This window comes from Lepus europaeus, chromosome 17 (assembly GCF_033115175.1).
Source record: "Lepus europaeus isolate LE1 chromosome 17, mLepTim1.pri, whole genome shotgun sequence".
NCBI lineage: Eukaryota > Metazoa > Chordata > Mammalia > Lagomorpha > Leporidae > Lepus > Lepus europaeus.
Window position 1 is genome coordinate 12,754,282 of NC_084843.1, and position 22,623 is coordinate 12,776,904.

The 22,623-nt window shown below is 53.5% G+C and overlaps 1 long non-coding RNA gene across 1 annotated transcript in view; it reads left to right on the forward strand.

Moving 5' to 3' along the window:
- LOC133775657 (uncharacterized) overlaps positions 1-22,135 on the forward strand; it is a 57,289-nt gene extending 35,154 nt beyond the window's left edge. Inside the window, exons 2-3 of the long non-coding RNA XR_009868294.1 lie at positions 14,392-14,468; positions 15,595-22,135. This is a non-coding gene — a long non-coding RNA (uncharacterized LOC133775657). The remainder of the gene's footprint in view (positions 1-14,391; positions 14,469-15,594) is intronic.
- Positions 22,136-22,623: the final 488 nt, after the last annotated feature.

Below are 22,623 nucleotides of genomic sequence, written 5' to 3' on the forward strand. Positions count from 1 at the left end.
ACAGTGTTTGGGACACAAGCCCCTTCTAGGAGCCCTGCAAAGGTCTTACTATTTGGGACCTCACTAATTCAATATCTGTGATCGTTTCCCGAGGCTGGATTGGGTGAGCAAACACAGCTTCAGAGAGGGTGAAAGTCACCGTGTGCAGAGGGCTGCGGATGGTGCCAGAGCATCCCAGCGGTGCAGCGGCTCAGATGTGAGCCAGACCTCACTCCGGTCTGTCCTTAAGCAGTCCCCTGAGGACACAGCCGGCAATTCGCTAACTGGCAGGGGACAGCGCTCGAAACAGGTGCTGCTTCACACCCATTCTGTAGTTCTTGGAACCCAAATCCTGCTGGTCAGTTTCATTTCTTCAGCGGAAAAGCTGCCTCCCACCAATCAGACATCAGCCAACGGAGGCAGTGAGCCCCCAGATGCCCCTGGGACCACCTCTCGGTGAGAAGCATCTGTGATGACGTCTTAGGAAGGGTCCAGCAGCAGAGGGCTCTGGAGGGAGCTTCCGAACTTGGAGACCCCGTCTCCCTTTCACAAGCCCCTGTTATTCTTTCCATAGAGAAATTCCACCCAGCCAAGAAGTCCGAGGCCAGGGAGACGAGCCCTGACCACCTTAAGCCTGGGGAGTCCGGGCTGCCTTTGATCTGGGCATTGCCTGGGGTCCTGCGAGGGAGAGTGGGGGAGTGTCTGCCAATCCCAGGATTCCACAGAGAAATCTCCAGCTCTTTCTAGAACCTTCCACCTGGGTTGTAACAGGTTATGGGCTCAGGTTGCCTCACCCCAGCTGAGTTGGGGGTTAATCATCTTAGAGTAGCAAAGAGATTCCTATCTCCTGCTGTCTTCCAGGGGATGTCCTTGGCCCTTCCTGCTGAGCACCTCCCGCTGGGGTAGGGAGAGGCAAACGCAGAGACCCAGGAAAATACAGGGGTCTGTGACTCACTGTGCCCTGGCTTCCGCCAGCCCCACTGCTATGGCTGCAGAAGATACTGGGTAGGGAAAGCCAGAGAACTGGGGCTTTGGCGCTGGCCTCCTCTCTGGATCCCTGTTCTCCCTCCAGGAAAGGAAACGCAACTGGAAGGGACTGAAAACAGCCTCTAACTCATATCCCAGATCTGATCTGCTGGTAGAAGCTGCCTGGAGGACCGTGTTAGGAAGTTTGAGGACTAGCAGCAGAGAGCTGGAATCAACTGGCCATGCCTGCATGAGCAAGGAAGAGAGAAAGCAGGGGCACGTTGACTTGCCACAAGAAAATGTAATTTAAAGATACAGCTTGGGGCCAGCGCTGTGTCTCACTTGGTTAATCCTCCACCTGCGGCGCCGGCATCCCATGTGGGCGCCGGGTTCTAGTCCTGGTTGCTCCTCTTCCAATCTAACTCTCTGCTGTGGCCCGGGAGTGCAGTGGAGGATGGCCCAAGTGCTTGGGCCCTGCACCCGCATGGGAGACCAGGAAGAGGCTCCTGGCTCCTGCCTTCGGATCAGCGCGGCTCCGGCTGTGGCGGCCACTTGGGGAATGAACCAGCGGAGGGAGGGCCTTTCTGTCTCTCTCTCACACTCTCTATAACTCTACCTGTCAAATAGATATATATATAAAATGATACAGCTTATTTTGCTGCAAACATTTTTGAGACCTGTGTCCAGGTTTTTCATAATACCCATTTTCCATGAACTTTTGGAAGTGCCCATGTGTATCTGCATCTCGCGATGATGCTTCGCAAAGTCCTCTTGGGCTTAGATCTTGCACGGTTTGATGATTCCTTTTGCCCGCACTGTTCTCATTGCCTTCTCCCACGACCTCTTTCAAGGGTCCTCCCACCCAGCAAGAATTGACAGTGGTCTGGGGGTAATTGCTTGCAGAGTTGGGCCTTAGAACTTAAAGAGAACGAAGGCCAGGGGAGACCGATGTCCTTTAAGACCTGACACAGGCCCAAATGAGAGTCCCTGGTCACCACTGCATTGAATAGCCCATGTGGACAACCCCATTCCGAGGCTGCTCACCACGAGACAAATGCAAAATGTGGCCTCCATGGGCCAGGCTGCGGCGTGGAAGACCCAGAAGCAAACTGCCATCGCCAGGAAATGAAAGGAATTTTGAGCAGAGGCCTGCTGGAAGGAGGCAGTCTCTCTGTACTCTGGAGATACAAATACAGGGAACTTCAAAAGTTCCTGGAAAAATGGAATTAAAAGTTGATTTTCATGGTGGTGCTGTGGCATAGCGGGTAAAGCTGCTGCCTGCAGTGCTGGCATCCTATATGGGCTTGAGTCCTGGCTGCTCCACTTCCGATTCAGCTCTCTGCTATGGCCTAGGAGAGCAGCAGAAGTCCTTGGGCCCCTGCACCCACGTGGGAGACCTGGAAGAAGCTCCTGGCTCCCAGCTTCAGATGGGCCCAGCTCCAGCCATTGCAGCCATTTGGGGAGTGAACCAGCAGATGGAAGACCTCTCTCTCTCTCTCTCTCTCTCTCTGCCTCTGCCTCTCTGTAACTCTGCCTTTCAAATAAACAAATAAATCTTTTTTTTTTTAAGTTGATTTTCGTGCAAAAGGTTTTGCAACCATGCCAAAAGTTCATGGAAGAAACTGTTCAGGGATTTCAACAAGTTTTGCACCCGAATCAACTTATCTTGTAATTCTGTTTTTCCGTGAACTTTTTGAAGCGCCTGCACAGTACCTCCCCCGAAGGGGCCCTCATGATGGTGATGCAACCAGATACACACGCACAGGGCTCCAACCCACCCGATCAAGGCGGTCCAGCGCTCGTGGTATTGCTCCCCAGGCTCCCTCGTTGGTGGCACAGGGCCTGCGGCTATGAAATGTGTTCTGAAACCGGCCCTCCCTTGGGCAGGGTGGGGGCGAGCTCACCACTGAGGCCCCACCTTTACCAGTTTCAATAATACGATTAGTCATTTTTCATTCTTGAGATGTCTGGATGGGTGGGTGCCTGTGTGCATGCGTGAGTGTGTGTGCGCTTTGCCGAGAAGAAGGGGAAAATCCATATTCTCTCTCTTCTGACCGAATTAATCAAATAAATCTTCTGTAAGGAGCTGCTAAATGAATCACAGATGTCTCTGCGCTTTTACAGGTTGCAGAAGGCACCCGTTACAGTTCTTTTAATTTATCAGAGGAAAAAAGATGCCCTCCTGTGCCCCTTTCGCTCTCGCAATAATAATCAGAGCCAGTCTATTTTCCAAGGGTCCGAGACTCATTTTCAAAAAATGTGTATCAATAGATGTAACAGCAGGAAGACTATCTTGCCAAGTTCCAGCCTCCAGGACGGTGAAGGTGCCTGGCTGGGGAGAGCTTTTATAAAACCACATTTAATAAAAGAGAGTGTTATATTAAGTATGTTTGCTAGTGTATTTAAGCATATGGTTTCCATATCAGGCATCAAGATGACAAACACATGCTCTACCTTCCTCCTAACCTTTGCTGGAGACATCCTTCCTAGGGGGTGTTGGGATGGGAGGGTTTCTTCGTGGACGTGAGCGTGGGGTTTTGTTTTGCCTTTCACAACTGTGGCTCACGCAGAAAAACATGGCGGCCGGCTCAGAGCGCGTGTGAAGCCCTGGCCTTATCTGCTTATGGCATCAGCCCCCAGAAACTTGCCTTGCACGCAGTCTGCATCGACCCCAAGGCTCAGCCCTGGCCTTCTCCGAGGCGCTTGCCTAGAGGCTGGTCAGCTTCACGGTGTGAATCGGTTTCAGCTGCAAAGAACTGGAGCTCCTGGCTTTGCGATGGGAACCCCTGGGGGAAAGCGCGCTTGGAGGATGGTGTCCCTGTTTACCTGCAGGCCGTCTGACTGTCTGCAGAGCCCCATGTGGTCCCCGGGGGCTGGGTGAGTGCTGGGGATTTTGTCTTACTCCTGGAGATCAAGGGCGATCGGCTGTGGCCGTCGGTGGTGGTGGGGGCGGTGGGGGTTCATAAACAGCCCACCACTCTCAAAAGGGTGAAACAATCCACCCCCACCCAGTTCCCAGACAATCACAGAAGCCCAAATGCCCAAGGAGCAAGAGGATTGGGTGGGGGCCCCTGCAGGGAGGCTGCCCAGCCCACCCCTACCCCCACCCCAGCCCGAGCAGATTTGCCCAAGCGAGTTATAAATCTACCGGTACCATTTCTTTTTCGTCACTTGCCTAATCCCGTGCCCTTCGTTTCATGTGCTGTAATTATTAACATCTGCTTTCAGAGCCTGGCCCGCGTGGAGCTCGCAAAGGCAGTTTTCAGCGCAGAACAATGGCGACAGCTGTTTCATTTAGCCTAGGGCCAGCACTTCCTGTTCAGTCTACATCTGCCCTCCTGTGTCCAATTTCTGCTCCAGGGTTTTGTGTTTTGTTTTCTGTTTTTTTTCCCCCTTCCTCTGACCTTGCTATATGTTTAAGAAGAATTTCTAACTTAGCACCCCAGCTAGTATTTCTAGCACATTTGCTTATTAGATTGGCGACAGCCAGAGGGAGACAGGAGAAAGCCCAGATTGTCTCCAGTAGCAAATGCCGTAGAAGGCAGGGGCAGAGGAGGGCTGGCTGGGGACCCAGGAGCCAGGTTCTCGCGAGAGTCCTAGGGTAGCGAGTTGGCGCTTGTGTGACCTCTCTGGAGCTTAGACACAAGGAAGATGGACTCAACTCACCTGTCCCCCAGCCAGGGGTCCTCTGCGTGGCTTATTTGGTAAGGGATCACACGAGCTTCCCACTGGGGGAGCCCTGTGTCCATGGGTGGCCACCGATGTGCAAGGGCCCTTCTTTGGGGACAGAGCAAGCTCGCCTGATGACTCACTGGACCCTCGTCCACTTATTCCCATGGAGTCACCAGCGATGTCATCGAAAGCCCTTCCAGTCTGCACAGGAAGATCCAGAGAGGGACAGGAAACGCTGTGGAGAAGAGACTAAGGAGCCGAGCTTTTGCTATGTCTGGACCCCCTTAGCATGTGTGACTGCCCGGCTCCTGCCCTGCCATCCACCCCACCTTGCCTGCGTCCATCCGATCCACACCTAGGGTCCCTGTGCGCTGCAGTCCAGGAGGCCGGTGAGCCCTGAGGCTCCACCACGGGGCTGGGTTAGAGTGCGGGCACTGCCTCCAGGGCTTGCTGGACAGAGGCCATCTCGGCCGGGGCGGGAACTTGTAGGATGGGATAAGCGTCCTGCGGGTGCAGCACGCTCACCGTGGGAGCCAGCGGTTGGACACAGCGGGATGACCCGATAGCACTTACAGAGCCCAAGGCATCAGGACTGGCAGAGGCCCTGGGGATTCGCTGCTCCTTCCTGCAGAGGCAGCCGCTGGGCACAGAGAGGCACCGACCATTCTGCACGAGTCGCCTGCTCCAGCTCAGGACTGTAAAGAAGCGCGTGGAAGAAAATCTCCATTGGCTCCTGAGAGCTTGAGGCATCTTCTCCATCTCGGTGCGAGATGTCTCCTTCAATCCTCCACCTTCTTGGCCCTTCTCAGTGGCTCGCATGAAGTTAGCTGGGGTCCTCCCCGCCCAGATGGGGAGAGCACAGTAGGTGGGGGGCTCCAGCAGCAGCAGTCAGGGCCCGAGACCCATTCCGGGGCCACACTTCCTGGCCTCCAGTGGACAACTCAAACTCAGTGGCTCCTAAGCCAAGGCTGGCACAGCTGTGATGCTGGGGTCGGGGCCTGGCAAGGACAGGCAGGCACGGGGAGCGGCACAGCTCCCACACCCAGGGAGCCCCACACTTCCCACCATTGGCAGAGGCATTGCAGGGAAGCCCCTAGATTCTGAATTCGAGAACCAGGCAGCATAGCCACAGAGGGGCCGCTGGCCTCTGGGCAGGTGGCCGCCTGTGCCCCCTGCACCTGCAGGAGAGCTTCCTCCCCCAGGCGCCCGCCCCAGCCCCTCTCCCTGCCCCCCTCGCAGGCTCTGCCTCCCCCTCCACCTTCCTTCTCTTTCTCACTCTCTCCTTTTCTTCTTAAAGTTAATTGCAACTTTTTTCTCAGCGCCCTGATCTGGATAAGCCACATCTCATTAGAAGAAGATTTAGCTTCAGCCAAAGCAGGCTGGAGAAGGAATCCCTAATCAACAGAGAAAAGATTTGGGTGTAATTGCTCTCTCCTGCCGTCCTGCCCCCCCCCCCACCACCTCCGCACTCTCTCTGCTCATTAATCCAAACAGAAAGGCGCCATCGAACATCTTGCTGTTCGCAGCGAACAAATCCAGTGCTTTGGGGTTCTTGGGGGTGTGTGTTTGGGGAGTGCTTTGGTTGCTGGGGTGAATATTGGGGTGCTTTGGTTAGGAGGTGGGTTGCAAAGCCATGTTGATTATTGGGGTGAGTGGGACATCCGTCAATAGAGCATTGATGGTTGGGGTGGTTTATGGGAGTGAACTGCTTTTGGAGTTGGGAGATGGGTGGGTGACATGGTTTTGTGGTTCAGGGGTGCATGAGTGGCCCTTGGGTTGCACGGCACATGTGTGTATGTGTGTGTGTGCACATGCGTGCACATGGAGTGCTCTGTGTGCCGGACGTGTGTGCCACATGCGCAAGTACCCCTCTGGTGTTTCCCTCTCCCCTGAGTCAGAGGCCCGCCGATGCGTTAACAGTGCCACACGGGAAAATGAATTTAGGAGCAGCGGTTTGCGCTTGTAGCGACCCTGGGTCCTTGAACACCCACTGGTGGAAGCGTGCAGCCTGCTCATTTGGAGATGTTTCATTTTGACCATGTATAATGGGGGTGGGGTGGGGTGGAATCTTGCAACGGAAGAAGCAATGCACGCTCAGAAAGGAAAAAAACAGCCACACTACACCTTCCTGGAGAGGAGCGAATGTCACCAGGGGCTACATCCTGAAAGGAGGCTCTCACAGCGCCCGGACCTGTCCTCCTTCTGTCATTCCAGAAACGGGCCGTGCATCTGCGCCCCACAGTGGCTTGTGTTCTACACGACTCTGCACTTGGCTTTTTTATTATCTGTGTTAATTTTCAAAGAAGATTTATTTATCTACCTGAAAGGCAGAATGACAGAGAGCAAGAGAGACAGAGATCTTCCACCTGCCGGTTCACTCTCCAAAGGCTCACCAAAGACCAGGCTGGGCCAGGGCAAAGCCAGCAGCCCTGAATTCCGTCCAGACCTCCCACGTGGGAGGCCGGAACCTGAGTTCTTGAGCCATCTTCCGCTGCCTTCCCAGGCACATTGGCAGGAAGCCGGATGGGGAGAGGAGTAACTGGGACTCCAACAGGTGCTCCGATATGGGATGCCGGTATTGCAAGAGGCAGCTTGGCCCGTTGCACCGTAACACCCAACTTTGCGTTTTTCATTTAACAGTAGATTTCGGACATCCTTCTCTGTCAGCATGCACTTTCACTAATGTTGTGTTTTCACTTGTAAAGCTCGTTAATTGAGAAAAATGAAACGGTAGCTCTGCTGCACAAGCCACCGTACTGGAGAGCCAGCCCTTCCCCCAGGGAGCATGGTGACGGCCCCGCCTGATGCTGAGCCTCCCTTAATCCCCAGGACACCCCAGAAGGAGCTCCTACCCACTCATTGATGAGGACACCAATGCTGAGAGGGGCTGCGTAACTTGCCAAAGTCACACCGAAGGTGGCAGAGCCAGCGCTTGAACCCAGGCAGTCTGGATGCAGGGGTCTGGCCCCGGTCGCTGCCTTCCAGAGAGAGAGAAGGAAACAAACAAGACGGGGGGGGGGGAGGGTGAAAGGAGAGGAGATCCGTCCCTGCTGCTCCCACACTCGCTGGAGAACTCAAGACCCCTGCTAGCCCCCCTCCCACATCGCCCACTCTGTCCCAGCCCAGGCTCGCAGGGTCCCTCTCTGTCCTCATCAGGGTCCTCCACGGTTCCCCAGCCCTGGCCTGGGTGCTCTCTGCAAGCCCTGGGGCTGCCACTGTCAGGAGAACCGAGGAACCTCCGGCCCACATCGCCCGTCCCAGTCCCCAGAGGTCGAAGCCTGGCTGCAGCCTTTCCATGTTGCCCTGGGCACAGCCTGTGCCCCACTGTACTCCTTCCACCTAATCATTGTCCAATGGCAGTGATGCCCACAGGAGTGGGGCTCCCCGAGAATGAGGGTGTGCAGGCCAGGCCACGGTTGAGCTGCAGCCACAGGGGGAGGCGCTCAGCTGGAAAGAGCAGACGAGTGCGGAAAGTCCAGGTGCCCCGTGACCGGAGCCCTGGGCTCCAGGCTGGCCTGGAGCTGAGCCCCCCTTCAGTCAGGCCCCAGTTCCGCCAGCTCCCACCAGCACAGCGCCTTCTGCGCTCTCTTCCTCACCGCATGGCCAGGGCAAGATGAGCGTCTGCAGAGAGAGTAAGTCCTGTTTGCGATGCTGAAGGAACCTGATCTGCGGAGAGATTTGCAAAGGCAGCTCAGTGAGCAGCTGAGTGCAGGGACGAGTGGGCGCCTGTGACAACGCTGCAAGCCCAAGGTGGACCCCGCACAGCCCGCCAGGGTCCCTCGCCACAGTGATACATTTACCAGATATTGAAACGATGACACTTTGAAGATATTGGGTTATGTGAAACAAATTATGGAAATTAATAACGGTGTGTGTATGCCAAGGGTTTTGTTCCATCTGCACTCTTTACCTTTCTTACCGTGGCTATGTGAAAGTTTAAAATTACATATGTGGGGGCCGGCTTTATGGCACGGTGGGATAAGCCACTGTTTGCAATGCCAACATCCCATATGAGCGCCAGTTCAAGTCCCAGCAGCTCTGCTTCTGATCCAGTTCCCTGCTAATGTTCCTGGGAAAGCAGCAGAAAACAACCCGAGTTCTTGGGCCCCTGCACCCACATAGGAGACCCAAATGGAGTTCCAGGCTCCTGGCTTTGGCCTGGCCCAACCTCAGACCGCTGTGGCCATGGGGGAGGGGTGAACCAGTGGATGGAACATCTCTCTCTTTCCCCGTAACTCTTCCTTTCATATAAGTAAGTGCATACATCTTTTACAAAATCAATTAAGTAAAATTTATGACTCCCATCATTTTTGTCCTGGACAGCACTGACCTAGAAGGCAACGTAGCCTTTTGAGAATAGTATTAGTCCCATTTTAGCAATGCATAAATGGGCTGGGATGCTGAGCGGCTTGGCCAAGGATGCCAGCTAATGGCTTCAGGGATCAGAATTCACAGGACAAGAGGCCAGAGAGTTCCACCTGGAGGAGTCTACTGCTTCCACCAGATCCTATGTGCAAGTGTTTAGTGCCAGTGAGCACTGAGGCACACTGGGAGTCTGGGGAGAACACCGGAGAAGCCTGGGATTCCACCTCTCCGGGGCTTGCCGGGAACGTTAAGTCCCAGGGTAATTGTGCATGGTGCTCAGGCAGGCTTTGGGGGTCTCCGTGTGAACGTGGGGTCCCTTCCGCACTCTGGGCTTCAGCTCCTGTATCAGTCGATGAGGGGCTGGACTGGATGTTCTTGGAGGCCCACCAGGACCCCTGGGGGTCTCAGCAGATCCTTCCCTCCCAGGGCTGGGGGTGAGCTGAACACCCCGCTTTGCCCACGGCTGAGTGACAACCTCGTCCATGCCATCTGGAAGACGGGGGCGAGAAGAGCGTGGATTTTGGAGAACTGCTCCGAGTGTCAGTGAGACAATGCCGGCGATGCACCCAGGAGGTGCGTGATAAATGCAGTAACTAGGTTAACCAGCTGGCTTGGATAGTGCAGGGTCAGTAGCCTCAGATTCTGGGGCAGTATCTGTCTTGGCACCTCCCCCTAACCTGACACACTCAACGGCTGAATTTGATCTAAGGCAGTTTCACCTTGAACTTGGCTTTTGAAGGGTTTGTTACCACTGCAACTCGATTCCTTGATTGAATGGGTAACAGAAGCAACTGGGACAGACGAGGGCAGCTGGGCAGGGGCCCGCAGGGAGACTGGCGGTTCTCGTCAGAAGCATCTTCTAGATTGTTTGGAGTAAGTCCAGAAATTTCCTCGCCCAGCCAGAAGTCAAGGGCTTACTTCTTTCCCCCAGCAGCAAGGGTCAAATGTCCTCTTCTGCCCTTTGGAGGAGCAATGCAGATCCACGGCCACAGCCCTTTCTCCTGCCCCTTTCACTGTGGGAGGACCCTGCCCCGAATGGTGGGTAAACAGCCTCCTCTGTTAGGTAAAGGCTTTTTCATCTCGCCTCCTGCGTTCAACCTCTTTGTCACGACTCTGCAAATCTTCAAATCTGGAATCTGGAATCTGCTTTGGGAGTAAGGGGAACTTGATTTTGTATCCCAAGTGGTTATCTTGCACTCAATGGGGAGAACCCTGAGTTCAAAGTGTAGGCTCTCAACCGTCTCTGGCGTTCGTCGGCTGCCATCTGCTGGGCAGTTCTGGAATAGCATGGTCCCCTCGCTCACTTGCTCACTTGCTGAGAAGGATCTGTAGGTCAGCCATGGTCTTAGGCACTTGGATTATCAGGCAACGAAATAGACGAATTCCCTTGTTCTTTGCATTACAGTCTTGCTAAGTGCATGGGACAATTTAAGGAGAATTGTAGGGGAGATTGGAAATCCTGGGAGGGAGAAGATGAGTTAGAGGTTTCATCTGCTAGAGAGACAGACAGACAGACAGATAGCCAGAGCTCACATCCACTAGTTTACTCCCCCAGATGCCTCCAATGGCTGGGGTGGGCTGGACAGAGGCCAGGAGCCAGGAACTCAATCTGGGTCTCCCAAGTGGATGGAAAAAGCCCAGCGACCTGATCCATCACTACCGCCTCCCAGGGTCTGTGTTAGCAGGAAGCTGGAGTCAGGGGCTGGGGCTCAGACCCAGGCATTCCGACATGGGATGCGGGCATCCCAGCCAGGGTCTTACCCACCAGGCCCGACACCCACACCCCTCACCCCCGGAATTGCAGTTTTAAATAGTTTTTAGGGTTAGGCTCACCAAGAAGGTGACTTTCAAACACAACTTGAAGGAACCGAGGGGAGTGTCGTGGACTCCGATATGTGACATGGGAGTCTTGAGTGGTGTCTTAAGCACTCAACTAAATGTTCACCCCATGATCCGTAATAGTTAAGACCTCGACCAGATAGACACTGCACCCTCAGAAAAAGTTCTGCTATGGAAAGAGAGGAAGAGAACGGGGTCTGGAAAAGGACATCAGCCTAACCCATAACGTTTTATTTCTCCGTAAGAGACAGTGGACACACCTATGGCAAAATAATAACTGGTAGTTACTTTCCAGTTGCTTCATTTACTAGATGAATTCATTAATTCAACAATGTGTGTGTGGCCCCTGTGTTCCCGGTGAGTGAGCTGTGGGTTCCCACATCACAAGGAAGCTGGCAGTGAAGCCAAGCCCACATAACCTGAGGTCTTGGCTCACTTTGCTAACTCACCCTTGCTGGACTGGATTTGCTGATATCTCACTGAGGAGCTGTGCACCTGAGCCCCTAGGAGATCCTGGACTGTAGCTTTCTTTTCTTGTACTAGCTTTATCTGCTTTTGCAATCAGGATAATACTTGTTTTAAAAAAATGAATTGGGCAGTGTTCCTTCTTCTATGTTCTGGAACATGATGCAAAATTTGTGTTGGTTGTCCCTTAAATGTCCGAGAGAATTCTCCAGGAAAAGCACCTTGGACGCTTTTTAAGTGACGAACTCATTTTTTTTTAATAATTAGAAGACTATTCAGTTGTTTTGGTTGGACTTTGGTAATGTGTGGTATTTGAGAAACAAATAGACTAGGTCCATGTCTTTCAAGATGTTGAACTTATAAGCATAAAATTGCTCAAAGTATCTGCTTATTGTCTTTTTAATGGCTACGAAATCTGTAACAATATCCATCTCACTTCTGACAATGGTAATGTGTCTTCTTACTGTTGATTTTTGTCAGTCTCTAGAGATTAACCAGTTTTATTGACTTTTTGAAGAACAACCCTTTTGTTTCATTGTTTTCCCCATTATTCTGCTGTCTTCAGTTTCATAGATTTCCGCTCCTGTTTGTGTTTCCTTCCTTCCACTTTCTTTGAGTACAATTTTGTCTCCTTCTCGTTGTTGAAGTCAGAACTTGGATTATTGATTCAAGATGTTTCCTCTTTTCAACATTAGCATTCAGTGCTATAAATTTCCCTCTCAACACTGCTTTAGCTCTACCTTAGAGTTCTGTGAATTTCTAATTTCCTTTGATAGTCTCTCTTTGGCCTTGACCTATTTAGAAATAGGCTGTTCAACTTCCAGACATCTGGAGACTTTTCTGTTGTCTTACGCTCACTGCATTTCAATAACTTTCTCTGGTTTTACTTTATTCTTATGAGACCAGGACTTCGCCCACTTGGTGTACTGCTCCATCACTACTGCTGAGAACAGGACAACAGTATGTGCTCAATAAATAAGGATGAATGATTGAATTATTTCACTTATAATCATTAAGAAGAAACTTGAAGTTTTAGATGGGGAGAGAAATATCAGGAAGTTGATGGTGATTCTTCCTGGGTGGAGAAATATGACCATCTTTTCTTTGTCTTAATCTTTTATATCTTTGAGGTTCTCTGCAATAAGCATTGCTACATTTACAATTAGGTGAAGACATGATAAAAGTGGGAGCCGCCATTTCTGACTATTTTTACTCCCTCTCTGGTAGGTCCTATCCGAATGTGAGTTGCTGAAAAGCTGAAGATGAGATGCAGGACAAAAGGACCCCCAAGGAGGTCCTGGAGTTGACCAAACCCAGACCCTCAGACGGGCATGGCCCCTGCCAGCCCCTCAACTTTTGTAGGCTTCCGAGATCGTGGCTACAATAACCTTATCATTGAGTCCATGTGCATCTGGAGTCACAGGGTCCATTGCAAACTTCTCATATGAAGGCCTTTTGAGATCTCATGAATTAGTGTGCATCCCAGACAAGCTGGTTTGATGTTGTAAATAGAGCATCCATTTTACTTTGAGGAAGCAGTGTTGATCAGTGGTTGTTTTCAGAATTTACAGTGCACAAAAGATTGCTAAAAAATAGGACAAAACAGAGAGGTGATATTGTATGTTTTCTTTATCTTAACGCCACCATTATATTATTAATATATAATTATAATAATTAATAATACCTTATATTAATTAATACCTTTAGCCACACCTCTTCATATTTTTAAAAAAATTGAATTTCTTTATTGAGAGAGAGACAGAGAGAGCTTCCATCTTCTGCTTCACTCCCCCAAATGCCTTCAATGGCTGGGGCTGGGCTGGGGTTGAAGCCAGGATCTGGGAACTCAGTCTAAGTCTCTCACGTTGGTGACAGGAACCCAACGACTTGGATCAACACTGCTGCCTCCCAGGGTCTGTATTAGCAGGAAGCTGGAGTCAGGAACCAGAGCCGGGGACCAAACCAGGAACCCCAACACAAGACACTGGCATTTTAGCTGCTAAGCTAAATGACCCCTCCTCATTGTATGTTCTCATGACAACTTATTTGGGGAGCCAAGTGGACGAGACAATTTGATGAAACCCAGACACCCAAGCTGACCGCTGAAAGAGTTCTTGGGCGAGGACAGTTTCTGAAGACGGTGAGCAGACTTTTCTACTATTGAAAATAATCCAGAGAACTTGGTTTCACTTTTTCAGTTTTCTTCCACAAAGTGATTGCCTAGATCCGGAAATCCTTGTCACCCTCTTCTACTTTTGAGATGAGATGATTTTCTCTAAGATCCAGGGGCTTCTTGGGGCCCGGGATTGGACAGCTTTGTAACCTGCTGCCTGTGGCTGTTTCAGGTCATTCCTTGGGCTTCCACGTGAAAGGCAGGGAAGGTAGTGTGGCAGCAGCTACGTCATCCTTGGGCCTGGGCCATGAGGGCATCAAGGTCAAGGAGCAAATCCGTATCAGCCTGTCCAGGTTAGAGACCAGGCAACTCAAGAGAAGCTTCAAGGAGTTTTTCCCATCCCTCACTTTTCCTGGCAAACTTGGCCCCAGAATTCCAACCATTGTTTTCAACCTGAACATGAGGGCCCATACCATGTTTTCAGGTGATCCAGGAAAATTCTTTCTTTTGAGTTCCCATACACAACACAGAGCTGCTTGGAACAGAAAGAACTTGTCTTTGCTACAACCCTACAGAGTGGGAATTGGCTTTCATCCTGCCCTGGGATTCCGGTGGTGAAGTGGCTGGGTCTCTTTTGTTAGTTGGTTTCCCACGTGGAACAAACTCTTTGTCTTGAAAGAGTGGCCTCTGGGGCGGGTTCTATGCCCCATCCTCTACTTCCCACCTCACAGTGGCCCCTCTCCTTAGCTGGGCCTTACTTGGGGTAGGACAGCCAAGAAGAGGCTGGAACCTGGAGCCCCCGTGCATCCCAGAGCAGCTAGGAGAGCAGGCACTGGATGCAGCCACTGTGACCAGATCTGGGGCTGGGCCAGTGCAGGCGGACCAGGACATCAAGTCGGAGGAAGTACAGGCAGCAATTTGCAAGATCTCGTGCTTGGGCTGTCATCACATTTTCCTGTGTTGTCATTGACAAGTGTTTGCTTTCTCTCCAGAGCAGGTACGAGACGGGGCGAAGGAAGGCAGGCCACGCCCACATGCCGGGTCTGCCCAGCCGCACGGATGAGGCAAGGTGCGGAGGTGCGGGGAGGATGCCCCGGAAGTCCAGGGGTGCCGTTTGCTCCTTGGGCGCCCGAAGGTGCATGCCAGGGCCCAGGGTGGTGGCCACCAGGAAGCAACACACCTCAGTATAACTTGCCTTAACACAGCTCCCCTCGATGGGAACGGGCTTTTCCAGAAAACAAACGTGAGTTCAGTTAGCAAACAGCGGGGTCCTCTCTCGTCGTGATCATGAGGAAAGCCCAGCTTGTTGGCCCCCAGGGAGAGTTTCAGCAAAGGAGAGGAGAGAGAAGAGGTAGCAGGAAGCAACAAGAGCTCAGCCCGTGCCGGAGACCTCCTGTCCAGATTGGGAAGATCCTGGCATGCACGCTTGGGGGCGGGAGACAAGCAGCAGCTCCTACATGCTGCCTCTCTCCCAGAGACACTCAAACGGGGGCTTCTCCCAGCGTTGCCTGGGGCCGCTGTTGCACATGCGTACACACACACACACACATCGCTGGGAGTTTGTTAAAATGTAGATTCTGGTGCCCGAGGTCTGGCCTGAGAATCTGCATTTCTCAGGGATCCTAGACAAGGTCAATGTTGCTGGTGCACGGAATTCTCTTAGAATCAGCAGCAAAGCATCTGAGGATACTGGCTCTGCTCCCACACTTCTGCATTCCTCCGACCTAAGCGCAAACCAGAGAAGATATAAATGACCCAGTTGCGTGGCCTGGGAAGCTTGGTGATAATGGCCAAAGCCGGGGCCTGGTGACCAAGTGAGTGCTCCAGGAACTCCAGCTCCCGCTCCTCCCCGCATCCGTCCCTCTGAGGGTGGGCCGTGTACCCGGCTGGGGTCAGCTGCCTCCAGGGAAAGGCAGGCTGGTCACCGGGTACAAGCGTATAGAGCTTCTCACCTTTGTGAAGCCACTGCGGTCCGGACCGAGGGGCCAGAGCCATGACCTGCCCCTCCCCGCTCCCTCCCTCCCTCATTTCTTCACCACATATTGAACAACCATCACAGCAGGCCTGGAGCTCAGCCCTGGGATTCCAGGAGCAAATGGTTCTCTCGAGAAGCTTAGCTCCTGGTCAGAAACAAGACAGGTGCACTTCTCAAGAGTGTGGACAAAAGCTAATTCAGATGTTTTTATTTATTACAGGGGCAACACACGAGGTCTTCAACCAGTTCGTGGAGAGCGTTGTGAATAAACTATGTATGGGTTTCAATAATTTCTGCATCAAAATAAATTTGTTCTAACAGGTCTGACCAGGAGGTAGGTGGAGGCACCAAGAAAGGGAAGGCACCCGTTTGCAATGAGCCCTTACTACGGTATCATGAATTCGGCTAAAATCGAAGCAAGAACCAACATCAAATTTATGGTAAAGCTTGGGTGGAAGAATGGCAAAATCATCGAAGCTTTGCAAGTAGTCTATGGGGACAGCGCCCCGAAGAAGTCAGCAGTGTACAAGTGGGTAACGCGCTTTAAGAAGGGGAGAGACGACGTGGAAGACGAAGCCCGCAGCGGCAGACCATCCACGTCAATTTGCGAGGAGAAAATCCGTCTCGTCCGGGCCCTCATCGAAGAGGACCGCCGGCTGACCGCAGAAGCCATAGCCAACACCATCGACATCTCCATCGGCTCGGCCTACACGATCCTCACGGAAAAGCTCAAGCTGAGCAAACTGTCTGCGCAGTGGGTGCCCAGGCTGCTGCACCCGGACCAGCTGAAGGCAAAGGCAGAGCTTCCCGTGGGAATCCTAAACAAGTGGGACCAAGACCCTGGGCTGTAACAGGAGCTGAGACGCGGCCTTCCCAGGACGATCCTGTACACGGAGCATCATCAAAACAATGGCTACCCGGAGGCGGAAGTGGCCCAGCCAAAGCCAGAGCAGACTGGTCAAGGAGAGACGTTACGGCGGCAGACCCCGGGGATGCTGGAGGCCTTTTGCTCGTGGACATCTGCTTCTTAAGAGAGTGTGTGGGGAGAGCCACGCTGCAGCAGGAACACACCCAGGAAGTGCAGCGGGGCGTCCTTCCCCTCGTGACAATGCTCCTGCTCTCTCCTCTCTCAAACAAGGGCAAACAGAGCGGGGGTGGGGGGAGGGGTTCAAAGAGAAATCACTGGGCATCCACCCGACAGCCCCGATGCGGCTCCTTTGGGTTCTTTCTGTTTCCTGACCTTAACAACTCTTTAAAGGGCACTGTGTTTCTTCTGCCAATGATGCCAAAAGGACTTATCGACCTCAGGTCCTTGGGGATGGACTCAATGGCTGCTTACCAGTGTGTCTTGAACTTAAGGGGCCTATGTAGGGAAATTTGAATCTTTTAGTTTTGTCTTTCAATTCCATTTTCCCACAGCCTTTTTGAAGTCCCCTCCTATTTCTGACACCTTAGCTTTGCCTTTCGAAGACCTGCTGTGTAGCAGCCATTGTGTTAAACATGACATTAGGACCATCTTTCTCAGCCTCATAACAGCCTACATAGCAGGTACTCTGGTTTTCTCTGTTTTTGAAGATTTATTTATTGAAAGGCAGAGTTACAGAGACAAAAGAAGAGAGAGAGAGAAGGAGAGAGAGAGAAGAAGAGAGAGAGAGAGAGAAAAGAGAGAGAGACAATGAAGCTTCCACCCACTGGTTCACTGCCCAAATGTCTGCAACGGCCAGGGCTGGGTCAGATTGAAGCTAGGAGCCTGGAACTCCATCCAGGTCTCCCACATGAATGGCAGGAGCCCAAGGACTTGGGCCATCTTCCGCTACTTTCCCAGGTGCATTAGCAGGGAGCTGGATTGGAAGTGGAGGGGCCAGGACTTGAACCAGTGCTCATGTGGGATGCTGGCACCACAGGTGGCTGCTTAACCTGCTGTGCCACTCCGCCAGCCTCTGGCAGGTAATGTTCTTAAAACCACTTCAAAGATGAGGGCACCGAGGCTTAGAGAGGGTAAGGACCCTTGCCAAGGACACCAGCCATGCAGAAGAAGAACTGGGGTGAAGACCCCGGCGGGCTGCTTCCAGTGCAGGCCTAGTGCCTACTCCTGGGCACCTCCCTTCCCTGGGCGGGGGAGCTCCTGGGAAGCCAGGGACACTGGTGCTGAGTGAGTTAGAAACATGGCAGGCCATTGGATGATATGGGTGACATGAACCACAGAACCACTGGGGTTCAATGACTTGATACACACATGCCTGTCTCCCCTGGATGGACAGACCTTCTTCATGGTCCAAGGGCTTGAATTCTTGCCCAGCATCCCTCTCCTTCCCTTGGGGACAGCCAAGGACACACTGCTTGCTTGGCTTTGCTATGTCTTGCTAAGAAAAAGCAGCATCTTGTCTGTTTCCTAGGCCTTCTGGGATGTCCACACACACACACATATGTGATCATGTATGATTACACAGCCTCACACCCCACAACATGCTCACCCTCGAACAAAGGCACACCACCATGCACAGCGTGCACACATACACACACTCACACACACACCACACACACACACACCTGCCCGCATTCCTGTGGGCGTCTGCTAAGACTGTGATCAGGCGAGACAAAGTCTCTGCCACTCTCCGCTTTGCACCTGTGGTATTTGCTTCTGTGTTTACCTCTCGCAAGACGAGTTTGTTTCGCTAAAGTCACTGTGGCCCAGAAATTCTTTCTACTTTTAAAGCCCAACACGCAGCACTGCCTGACCCCTTCCCTTGACACCCGAAACAGACAGGAAGAGGCCTCAAAAGTCCAGAGGATCGATGGTCTCTATTTTCAAAATGCTCCCTCCGTGGTTGGATACTTCTGCACCCAGTTTTCATTCATCTCAGGGGTTGGGGCCTGCCGTCTGCTTTTGTGTGGGAAAAACCTCTCCTAACCAGTCACTGTTTACCTGGTTCGGGGCCTAGCCTTTGCTGTCTGCTCCTGCATGAATCTGATGCCCACCACATGCTGGTCCCGTGCCACTGGCTGGCGTCCCCTCGGACAACGTCCACTAAGAGGGCTTCTGCTGTCCTGGTCTTCAAAAACTGCAAGTGCTGTTGACCCAGGGTCAAGTGCAGTCTTGGGGACACCGACTATCAACACCCAAGTAAGCCAAGGAGACCTAGAGGCCCAGGTACTGTGTACTGGAGGAGTCCAAGAGAGGGCAGAGTGCGGGAGCTGGAGTGGGTGTGGAAGGCTTCCTGGAGGAGGTGAGGTTCCTCATGGGCTTTTGTTGTGGGTGGAATTATATCCTCCTCCAAGTTCAGATATTCAAGTCCTAACGTCCAGTACCTAAGAAAGCAACCTTATTTGGAAATAGGGTCACAGCTGGTATAACTAGCTAAGTGGAGGTAGGTTGGAATAGGGTAGGCTCCTGGTCCAAGATGACTGACATCTCTATAAACAGGGGAAATTCTAAGACAGACGTGTGCACAGGGAGAGCGCCACGTGGAGACGGAGGCAGAGATGCGGTGCTGCTTCTGCAAGCCCATGCCGGAGAAGGCCAGCACCACCGGGAGCCGGGAGAGGCCTGGGGCCGAGTCCCCTGCAGGAGGAGTTGGATGGGACGAAACTTAGAAGGAAGCAACCCCAGACATTGACCTTTGACCTTCAGCCTCCTGAACGGGAGACGATTACCATCTGTGGTTTGAGCCCCGGGCCCTGGCCCTTGGTTACAGCAGCCCTAGCGAGCTGCTGGAGGCTGCACGGACAGGAAGCGGTGTGTGCTACACAGAGAAAGCAACGTGGCCACCAGCTGCCCCACCATAGGCCCTGACAACCCACTCCTGCTCCCACCTCCATCATCTCCACGCTGCCGGAGGAGAAAAGGCCTGGGGGCCAGGGTGGAGAGGTGGGGGCCAGGTGGGCCTGGGCTGTCTGGTTGCAGATGGCCCCCGTGGCCAGGAGCAGCTGAAGAACACTTGGCGGCATCCCTGCTGCCTCCCCAGCAGGGGGTAGGACTCTGCACCGATGGGCAGGGCTGCCCTAGCTAGCACACACCTGGCTGGGAGTCGCAGGAAAACAGTGTTTGTGCGGCTCTGCACTGAAGGGCACTGGATCCACGCAAAGCTCATCAGTGAGACACAAGGGGCTTGGCTCGAGCCACAGGATCTGGTGTCTGCTGTGAGTCCTTCCCCCGGGCTCCGGCCTGGGTTGAGACAGGAGAACGGCTGTCCCCTTAACATCTGTGGATGTGACCCTTTCAGAAGCAGGGTCTCTGCCGAAGTGACCACCTGGTGACAGCGGCTCAAATCCACTGACTGCTGTCCTTACGAGACAAGGGGCATTTGACACAGACACACGAAGAGCAAGCAGGTGGCCGCACAAAGACAGAGGCACCCCCAGGGAGAAGGCAGCAGGAGCGTGGAGGCCAAGAAGGCCCGGGTGCAGTGGCCAGCCCAGAAAGGCCACCCCACCAGAAACAGAGAGGTGAGCAAGGTCCCTGTACAGGCAGCACGACCCCGCGGGCACCTGGACTTCAGACCTAGGACCTGCACCGCCGCGAGAGAACAGGGGCCTGATGTTTGCAGCCCGCAGTTGGTGGCATCTTCTTAGGCAGCTGCAAGAGATGGAGATGGGCAACTCCTCCCCAACCTGCCATGGCAGAGCGCAGCCCCGTCTCTCCCCATCACCCATTGCTGCAAGGTGTTCTTGCAGAAATCTTGATCCAGGACATACATCCATGAAGAGCGAAGCTGCTGGCCAGGGCAGACACAACTCCCAAGGTCTCACCCCCCTTGGAGTGCGGGAGTGGCTGCTCCCAGCTGGTTGGAAGCCAGCGGGGCCAGGAAAAGGCTGATGCCGGCACTGAGAAAGTGGATGACCCACAGTCCTGACTGCCACACCCGGGCCCCCAGCCGCCCCTGGCTCTGCACCCCCCACCCCCTAGCCGCCCCCTCTCTCCTTCCTGGCCACACTTGCTGCCTTCTGGTCCTTCCCAACTGTTCTCCATGTACCTGACACATGTCCCTCCGTCTGGAGTCATGCCCCACCCCAGGCTGCCACCTATCGCCACCTGCTGGCTCCTTCTTACCTCTCAGATGGCAGCCTGGACTGCCCCTCCAGGAGGCCTCACTGCTCACCTGGTGCAGGGCGTTCCTGGGGCTCTGCTGAGCTGCTTGGCAGCATGCTAGAATACAAGGCTGACCGCACTGCGAGTCTGCTCGCTCGTCTGTGGCCCTGATCCCCGGTGGCCAGCGACTCCATGAGACCGCAGTCCTTGGGTCTCAAGGACATTGGAGAACTATGTGGCTGAACAAACAGTGTCTTTACTGCAGAACACCTCGCAGCCTGTAGTGCACGGCACCTAGGACACAGCTGATGCTCAGTGAAGATTTGCTGAGAAACCATTGGTGGGTGAATCCCAAAGGCCTCCAGGCCCCGGCTGGCTGACTGTGGACACCGAGCCAGAATGCCACTGGTTCCTGTAAAAGTGAGTGTAAGAGACAAGTCTCAGGGGTACAAAGCAGAGGCCTGGACTGCTGGGCCTGAAGCAGGCAGGCCAAAGGACAGCCTCAGCCTCACCTTTACCCAAGGGACATCCCTGGGTCCCTGCGTGACAGACCTCGCTAGAGGAGGCCGCCACTCCGCCTGCGCTGGCTTGCCGCTGTGTGGGGTAGGGACATGGAGGAAGGACCCGCTGTGTTGCATACTGAACATGGTAGAAGGAATTGAAGCAAACAAAAGGATACGCTGTGCAAAGTGTGTCTTCCTCGCCACTGGTACCCCAGGCTCCCTGTGATCTGCCTCTGGCAACTGTGTCCCACTGTCACGTGTGTCCTGGAGATGCTTGTGTGGACATAAAGCATGTACATTAAGAGAACTCTTTGTTCCATGTGAGCATGTTATACATACCCTTCTGCACCCTGTTCTTGCTCTTGTTCGCTTGTTTTGCCTTTGAACCTAGCTGGGAGGTTCATCTGTGTCCACCCACCCCACTCCTTTTTTTTTTTTTTAAGATTTATTTTATTTATTTGAAAGACAGAGTTATAGAGAGAGGTAGAGACAGAGAGAGAGGTCTTCCATCTGCTGGTTCACTCCCCAGATGGCCACAATGGCCAGAGCTGCGCCGATCCGAAGGCGGGAACCCGGAGCTTCTTCCAGGTCTCCCACATGGGTGCAGGGGCCCAAGGACTGGGCCATCTTCTACCACTTTCCCAGGCCATAGCAGAGCTGGATCGGAAGAGGAGCAGCCGGGACTAGAACCGGCGCCGGTTGCTGGCGCTTCAGGCCAGGGCTTTAACCCGCTGCATCACAGCACCGGCCCCCACCTCACTCCTTATCTGGACCATCTGCTGGTGTTCTGTTCTAGTCAATGACACCACCCCCTCACGAAGCGGGCTCCTGGGGTACCCCCTGGCTCTCGAAGCAAAGGGTCCCTTGCACATTTGTCACACATGGAGGAGCGTGTCAGAGAAACATTTGTAAGTGGAGGTGCCAGGCTAAGGGCCATGTGTCCTGTAGCGTCCATGACATGGTGCCTGTGTGCCTCTCGAGGAGGCGCTGCCACTTTGCTCTCTCACCCAGGATGGACTCCACAGAGAACCCGGGTCCCTGCCTGCCGGCCCACGGTGTGCCTTCAACCCCAAACCAGCCTGGTTTGGGCTGGTGTCTACTCCTCCCACAGACCACCTCGGTCCCTCTCTGGAGTCCAGCTCCCTGTGGCCCTGTGACCCTTGAAATCCTGAAATCCCTGATTCCACCTGCAGCTTTGTCTTTCCTTACCCCAGGGCTGGCTCAGAGCGAGGCCCCAGAAGGAGCAAGCAGCTGTTCCAGGAGGGAGCAGGCGACCTCCCAGAAATCTCTCCCTGTGAAATGCACAGGTCCCTGGACAGAGCGTCTGTGAAAGTGTGCAGAGGGGCCCTGCGCCCAGGAAATGGGCCCTGGTGGAGCATGTCGGGAAGAGCAGGCAGACCAAAGGGGAGGAGTTTCACACGGTCCTCCACAAGGAGCTGTCCCCCCCCCCCCATGCTCTGCCCCCTAGTCCCTGGACTTAAACTAGGGGTGGCGTCCAGGTTATAATTTGACCCTTGACCTTCATCTTGGTAGAAAGAGTGTTCTTCATCAACCACCTTCCTTTTCCGCCTTCACCCATGACCTGAGGTGGGACTGCTGGGTCTGAGCCCAGTTCTGGCTTCAACTGCCCCAAATAACCCAAAAAGTCCCCTCTCTAAACCTCAGACCTGCGCCCTGGAATGTGGGGTGCTGGCCGTGGGACAGCCCTGGGGTTCTG